At 49.4% G+C, this 12500-nt stretch overlaps 1 protein-coding gene across 1 annotated transcript in view; it reads left to right on the forward strand.

Annotated features, from left to right (window-relative positions):
• Positions 1–12500, forward strand: part of LOC112238881 (receptor tyrosine-protein kinase erbB-4-like) — a 499848-nt gene that overhangs the window by 436483 nt on the left and 50865 nt on the right. The gene's annotated exons all lie outside the window — the stretch shown is intronic.

Below are 12500 nucleotides of genomic sequence, written 5' to 3' on the forward strand. Positions count from 1 at the left end.
TAGAAGAAACACGTAGACGACACACATAGAAGAAACACGTAGACGACACACGTAGAAGACACACGTAGAAGACACACATAGAAGACACACGTAGAAGACACACGTAGACGACACGTAGACGACACACGTAGAAGACACACGTAGAAGACACACGTAGACGACACACGTAGACGACACACGTAGACGACACACGTAGACGACTCACGTAGAAGACACACGTAGACGAAACACGTAGAAGACACACGAAGAAGACACACGTAGACGACACACGAGACGACACACGTAGACGACACACGTAGACGACACACGTAGACGACACACGTAGACGACACAGGTAGAAGACACACGTAGACGACTCACGTAGACGACACGTAGACGACACACGTAGACGACACACGTAGAAGACACGTGGGTCGACACACGTAGACGACACACGTAGAAGACACACGTAGACAACACGCGTAGAAGACACGCGTAGACAACACACGTAGACGACACAGGTAGAAGAAACACGTAGAAGACACACGTAGAAGACACACGTAGAAGACACACGTAGAAGACACACGTAGACGACACACGTAGAAGACACACGTAGACGACACACGTAGACGACACACGTAGAAGAAACACGTAGAAGACACACGTAGAAGACACACGTAGAAGACACACGTAGAAGACGCACGTAGAAGACACACGTAGAAGACACACGTAGAAGACACACGTAGACGACACACGTAGAAGACACACGTAGACGACACACGTAGACGACACAGGTAGACGACACAGGTAGACGACACACGTAGAAGACACACGTAGATGACACAGGTAGATGACACAGGTAGACGACACACGTAGAAGACACAGGTAGACGACACACGTAGTCAACACGTAGAAGACACACGTAGAAGACACACGTAGATGACACACGTAGAAGAAACATGTAGACAACACACGTAGATGACACACGTAGATGACACACGTAGACAACACACGTAGACGACACAGGTAGACGACACACGTAGTCGACACACGTAGAAGACACACGTAGAAGACACACGTAGATGACACACGTAGACGACACACGTAGACGACACACGTAGACGACACGAAGAAGACACAGGTAGACGACACAGGTAGACGACACACGTAGTCGACACACGTAGAAGACACACGTAGACGACTCACGTAGATGACACAGGTAGACGACACACGTAGTCGACACACGTAGAAGACACACGTAGAAGACACACGTAGATGACACACGTAGACGACACACGTAGACGACACACGTAGACGACACGAAGAAGACACAGGTAGACGACACAGGTAGACGACACACGTAGTCGACACACGTAGAAGACACACGTAGTCGACACACGTAGACGACACGAAGAAGAAACAGGTAGACGACACGCGTAGACGACACACGTAGACGACACGAAGAAGACACACGTAGAAGACACACGTAGACGACACAGGTAGACGACACACGTAGACGACACACGTAGAAGACACACGTAGACGACACACGTAGACGACACACGTAGACGACACACGTAGAAGACACACGTAGACGACACACGTAGAAGACACACGTAGACGACACGAAGAAGACACACGTAGACGACACGTAGACGACACACGTAGACCACACACGTAGACGACACGAAGAAGACACATGTAGACGACACGTAGACGACACACGTAGAAGACACACGTAGACGACACACGTAGACGACACACGTAGAAGACACACGTAGAAGACACACGAAGAAGACACACGTAGAAGACACACGTAGAAGACACACGTAGACGACACACGTAGACGACACGAAGAAGACACACGTAGAAGACACACGTAGAAGACACACGAAGAAGACACACGTTTAAGACACACGTAGAAGACACACGTAGAAGACACACGTAGAAGACACACGTAGAAGACACACGTAGAAGACACACGTAGACGACACACGTAGAAGACACACGTAGAAGACACACGTAGAAGACACACGTAGACGATACACGTAGACGACACACGTAGAAGACACACGTAGAAGACACACGTAAACGACACACGTAGAAGACACACGTAGAAGACACACGAAGAAGACACACGTAGACGACACGAAGAAGACACACGTAGACGACACACGTAGAAGACACACGTAGAAGACACACGTAGACGACACGAAGAAGACACACGTAGACGACACACGTAGAAGACACACGTAGAAGACACACGAAGAAGACACACGTAGAAGACACACGAAGAAGACACACGTAGAAGACACACGAAGAAGACACACGTAGAAGACACACATAGACGACACACGTAGACGACACAGGTAGACGACACACGTAGACGACACACGTAGAAGACACACGTAGACGACACACGTGGACGACACACGTAGAAGACACACGTAGAAGACACACGTAGACGACACACGTAGACGACACACGTAGACGACACACGTAGACGACACACGTAGACGACACACGTAGATGACACACGTAGACGACACACGTAGACGACACACGTAGACGACACACGTAGACGACACACGTAGACGACACGAAGAAGACACAGGTAGACGACACACGTAGACGATACAGGTAGACGACACACGTAGAAGACACACGTAGACGACACACGTAGACGACACACGTAGACGACACACGTAGACGACACGTAGACGACACACGTAGACGACACGTAGAAGACACACGTAGAAGACACACGTAGAAGACACACGTAGAAGACACACATAGACGACACACGTAGACGACACGAAGAAGACACACGTAGAAGACACACGTAGACGACACACGTAGAAGACACACGTAGACGACACACGTAGAAGACACACGTAGACGACATGAAGAAGACACACGTAGAAGACACACGTAGAAGACACACGTAGACGACACACGTAGAAGACACACGTAGACGACACGAAGAAGACACACGTAGAAGACACACGTAGACGACACACGTAGACGATACAGGTAGACGACACACGTAGAAGACACAAGTAGAAGACACACGTAGACGACACGAAGAAGACACACGTAGAAGACACACGTAGACGACACAGGTAGACGACACACGTAGACGACACACGTAGAAGACACACGTAGACGACACAAGTAGACGACACACGTAGAAGACACACGTAGACGACACACGTAGACGACACACGTAGACGACACACGTAGACGACACACGTGAAGCGACACGTAGACGACACACGTAGAAGACACACGTAGAAGACACACGTAGAAGACACACGTAGAAGACACACGTAGAAGACACACGAAAAGACACGCGTAGAAGACACACGTAGACGACACACGTAGACGACACACGTAGAAGACACACGTAGAAGACACACGTAGAAGACACACGTAGAAGACACACGTAGAAGACACACGTAGAAGACACACGTAGACGACACACGTAGACGACACACGTAGACGACACACGTACACGACACGTAGACGACACACGTAGACGACACACGTAGACGACACACGTAGACGACACACGTAGACGACACGTAGACGACACGTAGACGACACACGTACACGACACGTAGAAGACACACGTAGAAGACACACGTAGAAGACACACGAAGAAGACACACGTAGAAGACACACGTAGAAGACACACGTAGACGACACACGTAGACGACACACGTAGACGACACACGTAGAAGACACACGTAGAAGACACACGAAGAAGACACACGTAGAAGACACACGAAGAAGACACACGTAGAAGACACACATAGACGACACACGTAGACGACACAGGTAGACGACACACGTAGACGACACACGTAGAAGACACACGTAGACGACACACGTAGACGACACACGTAGGAGACACACGTAGAAGACACACGTAGACGACACACGTAGACGACACACGTAGGCGACACACGTAGACGACACACGTAGACGACACACGTAGACGACACACGTAGACGACACACGTTGACGACACACGTAGACGACACACGTAGACGACACGAAGAAGACACAGGTAGACGACACACGTAGACGATACAGGTAGACGACACACGTAGAAGACACACGTAGACGACACACGTAGACGACACACGTGACGACACACGTAGACGACACACGTAGACGACACGTAGACGACACACGTAGACGACACGTAGAAGACACACGTAGAAGACACACGTAGAAGACACACATAGACGACACACGTAGACGACACGAAGAAGACACACGTAGAAGACACACGTAGACGACACACGTAGAAGACACACGTAGACGACACACGTAGAAGACACACGTAGACGACATGAAGAAGACACACGTAGAAGACACACGTAGAAGACACACGTAGACGACACACGTAGAAGACACACGTAGACGACACGAAGAAGACACACGTAGAAGACACACGTAGACGACACACGTAGACGATACAGGTAGACGACACACGTAGAAGACACAAGTAGAAGACACACGTAGACGACACGAAGAAGACACACGTAGAAGACACACGTAGACGACACAGGTAGACGACACACGTAGACGACACACGTAGAAGACACACGTAGACGACACAAGTAGACGACACACGTAGAAGACACACGTAGACGACACACGTAGACGACACACGTAGACGCACACGTAGACGACACACGTGGACGACACGTAGAAGACACACGTAGAAGACACACGTAGAAGACACACGTAGAAGACACACGTAGAAGACACACGAAAAGACACGCGTAGAAGACACACGTAGACGACACACGTAGACGACACACGTAGAAGACACACGTAGAAGACACACGTAGAAGACACACGTAGAAGACACACGTAGACGACACACGTAGACGACACACGTAGACGACACACGTACCACGACACGTAGACGACACACGTAGACGACACACGTAGACGACACACGTAGACGACACACGTAGACGACACACGTAGACGACACGTAGACGACACACGTACACGACACGTAGAAGACACACGTAGAAGACACACGTAGAAGACACACGTAGAAGACACACGAAGAAGACACACGTAGAAGACACACGTAGAAGACACACGTAGACGACACACGTAGACGACACGTAGACGACACACGTAGACGACACACGTAGACGACACACGTAGACGACACACGTAGACGACACACGTACACGACACATAGAAGACACACGTAGAAGACACACGTAGACGACACACGTAGAAGACACACGAAGACGACACACGTAGAAGACACACGTAGACGACACGAAGAAGACACACGTAGAAGACACACGTAGACGACACACGTAGAAGACACACGTAGACGACACACGTAGACGACACGAAGAAGACACACGTAGAAGACACACGTAGACGACACACGTAGAAGACACACGTAGACGACACACGTAGAAGACACACGTAGAAGACACACGTAGAAGACACACGTAGAAGACACATAGAAGAAACACGTAGACGACACACATAGAAGAAACACGTAGACGACACACGTAGAAGACACACGTAGAAGACACACGTAGAAGACACATAGAAGAAACACGTAGACGACACACATAGAAGAAACACGTAGACGACACACGTAGAAGACACACGTAGAAGACACACATAGAAGAAACACGTAGACGACACATAGAAGAAACACGTAGACGACACACGTAGAAGACACACGTAGAAGACACATAGAAGAAACACGTAGACGACACACATAGAAGAAACACGTAGACGACACACGTAGAAGACACACGTAGAAGACACACGTAGAAGACACATAGAAGAAACACGTAGACGACACACATAGAAGAAACACGTAGACGACACACGTAGAAGACACACGTAGAAGACACACATAGAAGAAACACGTAGACGACACATAGAAAAAACACGTAGACGACACATAGAAGAAACACGTAGACGACACACGTAGAAGACACACGTAGAAGACACACGTAGAAGACACATAGAAGAAACACGTAGACGACACACATAGAAGAAACACGTAGACGACACACATAGAAGACACACGTAGAAGACACACATAGAAGACACACGTAGAAGACACACGTAGACGACACGTAGACGACACACGTAGAAGACACACGTAGAAGACACACGTAGACGACACACGTAGACGACACACGTAGACGACACACGTAGACGACACACGTAGACGACTCACGTAGAAGACACACGTAGACGAAACACGTAGACGACACACGAAGAAGACACACGTAGACGACACACGTAGACGACACACGGAGACGACACACGTAGACGACACACGTAGACGACACACGTAGACGACACACGTAGACGACACAGGTAGAAGACACACGTAGACGACTCACGTAGACGACACGTAGACGACACACGTAGACGACACACGTAGAAGACACGTGGGTCGACACACGTAGACGACACACGTAGAAGACACACGTAGACAACACGCGTAGAAGACACGCGTAGACAACACACGTAGACGACACAGGTAGAAGAAACACGTAGAAGACACACGTAGAAGACACACGTAGAAGACACACGTAGAAGACACACGTAGACGACACACGTAGAAGACACACGTAGACGACACACGTAGACGACACACGTAGAAGAAACACGTAGAAGACACACGTAGAAGACACACGTAGAAGACACACGTAGAAGACACACGTAGAAGACACACGTAGAAGACACACGTAGAAGACACACGTAGACGACACACGTAGAAGACACACGTAGACGACACACGTAGACGACACAGGTAGACGACACAGGTAGACGACACACGTAGAAGACACACGTAGATGACACAGGTAGATGACACAGGTAGACGACACACGTAGAAGACACAGGTAGACGACACACGTAGTCAACACGTAGAAGACACACGTAGAAGACACACGTAGATGACACACGTAGAAGAAACATGTAGACAACACACGTAGATGACACACGTAGATGACACACGTAGACAACACACGTAGACGACACAGGTAGACGACACACGTAGTCGACACACGTAGAAGACACACGTAGAAGACACACGTAGATGACACACGTAGACGACACACGTAGACGACACACGTAGACGACACGAAGAAGACACAGGTAGACGACACAGGTAGACGACACACGTAGTCGACACACGTAGAAGACACACGTAGACGACTCACGTAGATGACACAGGTAGACGACACACGTAGTCGACACACGTAGAAGACACACGTAGAAGACACACGTAGATGACACACGTAGACGACACACGTAGACGACACACGTAGACGACACGAAGAAGACACAGGTAGACGACACAGGTAGACGACACACGTGGTCGACACACGTAGAAGACACACGTAGTCGACACACGTAGACGACACGAAGAAGAAACAGGTAGACGACACGCGTAGACGACACACGTAGACGACACGAAGAAGACACACGTAGAAGACACACGTAGACGACACAGGTAGACGACACACGTAGACGACACACGTAGAAGACACACGTAGACGACACACGTAGACGACACACGTAGACGACACACGTAGAAGACACACGTAGACGACACACGTAGAAGACACACGTAGACGACACGAAGAAGACACACGTAGACGACACGTAGACGACACACGTAGACGACACACGTAGACGACACGAAGAAGACACACGTAGACGACACGTAGACGACACACGTAGAAGACACACGTAGACGACACACGTAGACGACACACGTAGACGACACACGTAGAAGACACACGTAGACGACACACGTAGACGACACACGTAGAAGACACACGTAGAAGACACACGAAGAAGACACACGTAGAAGACACACGTAGAAGACACACGTAGAAGACACACGTAGACGACACACGTAGACGACACGAAGAAGACACACGTAGAAGACACACGTAGAAGACACACGAAGAAGACACACGTTTAAGACACACGTAGAAGACACACGTAGAAGACACGTAGAAGACACACGTAGAAGACACACGTAGAAGACACACGTAGACGACACACGTAGAAGACACACGTAGAAGACACACGTAGAAGACACACGTAGACGATACACGTAGACGACACACGTAGAAGACACACGTAGAAGACACACGTAAACGACACACGTAGAAGACACACGTAGAAGACACACGAAGAAGACACACGTAGACGACACGAAGAAGACACACGTAGACGACACACGTAGAAGACACACGTAGAAGACACACGTAGACGACACGAAGAAGACACACGTAGACGACACACGTAGAAGACACACGTAGAAGACACACGAAGAAGACACACGTAGAAGACACACGAAGAAGACACACGTAGAAGACACACGTAGACGACACACGTGAGACGACACAGGTAGACGACACACGTAGACGACACACGTAGAAGACACACGTAGACGACACACGTAGACGACACACGTAGAAGACACACGTAGAAGACACACGTAGACGACACACGTAGACGACACACGTAGACGACACACGTAGACGACACACGTAGACGACACACGTAGACGACACACGTAGACGACACACGTAGACGACACACGTAGACGACACACGTAGACGACACACGTAGACGACACGAAGAAGACACAGGTAGACGACACACGTAGACGATACAGGTAGACGACACACGTAGAAGACACACGTAGACGACACACGTAGACGACACACGTAGACGACACACGTAGACGACACACGTAGACGACACGTAGACGACACACGTAGACGACACGTAGAAGACACACGTAGAAGACACACGTAGAAGACACACGTAGAAGACACACATAGACGACACACGTAGACGACACGAAGAAGACACACGTAGAAGACACACGTAGACGACACACGTAGAAGACACACGTAGACGACACACGTAGAAGACACACGTAGACGACATGAAGAAGACACACGTAGAAGACACACGTAGAAGACACACGTAGACGACACACGTAGAAGACACACGTAGACGACACGAAGAAGACACACGTAGAAGACACACGTAGACGACACACGTAGACGATACAGGTAGACGACACACGTAGAAGACACAAGTAGAAGACACACGTAGACGACACGAAGAAGACACACGTAGAAGACACACGTAGACGACACAGGTAGACGACACACGTAGACGACACACGTAGAAGACACACGTAGACGACACAAGTAGACGACACACGTAGAAGACACACGTAGACGACACACGTAGACGACACACGTAGACGACACACGTAGACGACACACGTAGACGACACGTAGACGACACACGTAGAAGACACACGTAGAAGACACACGTAGAAGACACACGTAGAAGACACACGTAGAAGACACACGAAAAGACACGCGTAGAAGACACACGTAGACGACACACGTAGACGACACACGTAGAAGACACACGTAGAAGACACACGTAGAAGACACACGTAGAAGACACACGTAGACGACACACGTAGACGACACACGTAGACGACACACGTACACGACACGTAGACGACACACGTAGACGACACACGTAGACGACACACGTAGACGACACACGTAGACGACACGTAGACGACACACGTACACGACACGTAGAAGACACACGTAGAAGACACACGTAGAAGACACACGTAGAAGACACACGAAGAAGACACACGTAGAAGACACACGTAGAAGACACACGTAGACGACACACGTAGACGACACGTAGACGACACACGTAGACGACACACGTAGACGACACACGTAGACGACACACGTAGACGACACACGTACACGACACATAGAAGACACACGTAGAAGACACACGTAGACGACACACGTAGAAGACACACGAAGACGACACACGTAGAAGACACACGTAGACGACACGAAGAAGACACACGTAGAAGACACACGTAGACGACACACGTAGAAGACACACGTAGACGACACACGTAGAAGACACACGTAGAAGACACACGTAGAAGACACACGTAGACGACACACGTAGAAGACACACGTAGACGACACACGTAGACGACACAGGTAGACGACACACGTAGACGACACAGGTAGACGACACACGTAGACGACACACGTAGAAGACACACGTAGACGACACACGTAGACGACACACGTAGACGACACACGTAGAAGACACACGTAGACGACACACGTAGACGACACACGTAGACGACACACGTAGACGACACACGTAGACGACACACGTAGACGACACACGTAGACGACACGTAGACGACACACGAGAAGACACACGTAGAAGACACACGTAGAAGACACACGAAGAAGACACACGTAGAAGACACACGTAGAAGACACACGTAGACGACACACGTAGAAGACACACGTAGAAGACACACGTAGAAGACACACGTAGAAGACACACGTAGACGACACACGTAGACGACACACGTAGACGACACGTAGACGACACACGTAGACGACACACGTAGACGACACACGTAGACGACACGTAGACGACACACGTAGACGACACGTAGAAGACACACGTAGAAGACACACGTAGACGACACACGTAGAAGACACACGTAGACGACACACGTAGAAGACACACGTAGACGACACGAAGAAGACACACGTAGAAGACACACGTAGACGACACACGTAGAAGACACGTAGACGACACACGTAGACGACACACGTAGACGACACACGTAGACGACACGTAGAAGACACACGTAGAAGACACACGTAGAAGACACACGTAGACGACACACGTAGACGACACACGTAGACGACACACGTAGACGACACACGTAGACGACACACGTAGAAGACACAGGTAGACGACACACGTAGACGACACACGTAGAAGACACAGGTAGACGACACACGTAGACCACACACGTAGAAGACACACGTAGACGACACACGTAGACGACACACGTAGACGACACACGTAGAAGACACAGGTAGACGACACACGTAGACGACACACGTAGACGACACACGTAGACGACACACGTAGACCACACACGTAGACGACACACGTAGAAGACACAGGTAGACGACACACGTAGACGACACACGTAGACGACACAGGTAGACGACACACGTAGACCACACACGTAGACCACACACGTAGACGACACACGTAGACGACACACGAGACCACACACGTAGAAGACACACGTAGACGACACACGTAGACGACACACGTAGACGACACACGTAGACGACACACGTAGACGACACACGTAGACCACACACGTAGAAGACACACGTAGACGACACACGTAGACGACACACGTAGACGACACAGGTAGACGACACACGTAGACGACACACGTAGACGACACACGTAGACCACACACGTAGACGACACACGTAGAAGACACAGGTAGACGACACACGTAGACGACACACGTAGACGACACACGTAGACCACACACGTAGACCACACACGTAGACGACACACGTAGACGACACACGAGACCACACACGTAGACCACACACGTAGAAGACACACGTAGACGACACACGTAGACGACACACGTAGACGACACACGTAGACGACACACGTAGACGACACACGTAGACGACACACGTAGACCACACACGTAGAAGACACACGTAGACGACACACGTAGACGACACACGTAGACGACACAGGTAGACGACACAGGTAGACGACACAGGTAGACGACACACGTAGACGACACACGTAGACGACACACGTAGACGACACACGTAGACGACACACGTAGAAGACACAGGTAGACGACACACGTAGACCACACACGTAGAAGACACACGTAGACGACACACGTAGAAGACACACGTAGACACACACTGATGAACAATGGAATCCACACAGCGGAACGCTCACACTCATCAATGCAAACAGTAATAGGCCACTACTGCGCATGCTAATATGTAGCATTAGGTTAGCAGTTCTCAGTCGTTGCATCATCATGAACAACATCATGTTGTCACTATACCCATAACAAATTCAGAGCTATCAATATATAATGTTTGTGGGAATATGTTCAAGTATGTGTGTGTGGGTTTTGTGTTTTTGCATGCTTTTGTCAAGTGTGTTTTTCTATTCTAAGCCTATGCTGTGGAATTATAGCTCCCCCAGTACACACAGTCACACACAAAAATGATAGATGAACCTCTTTACCATGTAGATTTACAGGGGAGGAAGCTGTTATACAGGCAGGCTCAGTTTTAAAAGCTGACCGAGTGGCCCTTCTCTCCCCTTCTCTCCCCTTCTCTGCCCTTCTCTCCCTCTGACAATGGCCCTGATTTAAGATCGTGGAGATGTAGGGCCTAAGATTGTAATAGATCTGCAGCTGATAACTAAGGACTGGATTATTCAAGTGCAGTGAAGCAGTGATCATAAATCCAAACTGTGTCTCAAACTGCACCCTATGCCCTTTGTAGTGCACTACTTTTTTTTTTTTTTTTTTACCAAAG

This window comes from Oncorhynchus tshawytscha, linkage group LG03, assembly GCF_018296145.1.
Source record: "Oncorhynchus tshawytscha isolate Ot180627B linkage group LG03, Otsh_v2.0, whole genome shotgun sequence".
Classification (NCBI taxonomy): Eukaryota; Metazoa; Chordata; class Actinopteri; order Salmoniformes; family Salmonidae; genus Oncorhynchus; species Oncorhynchus tshawytscha.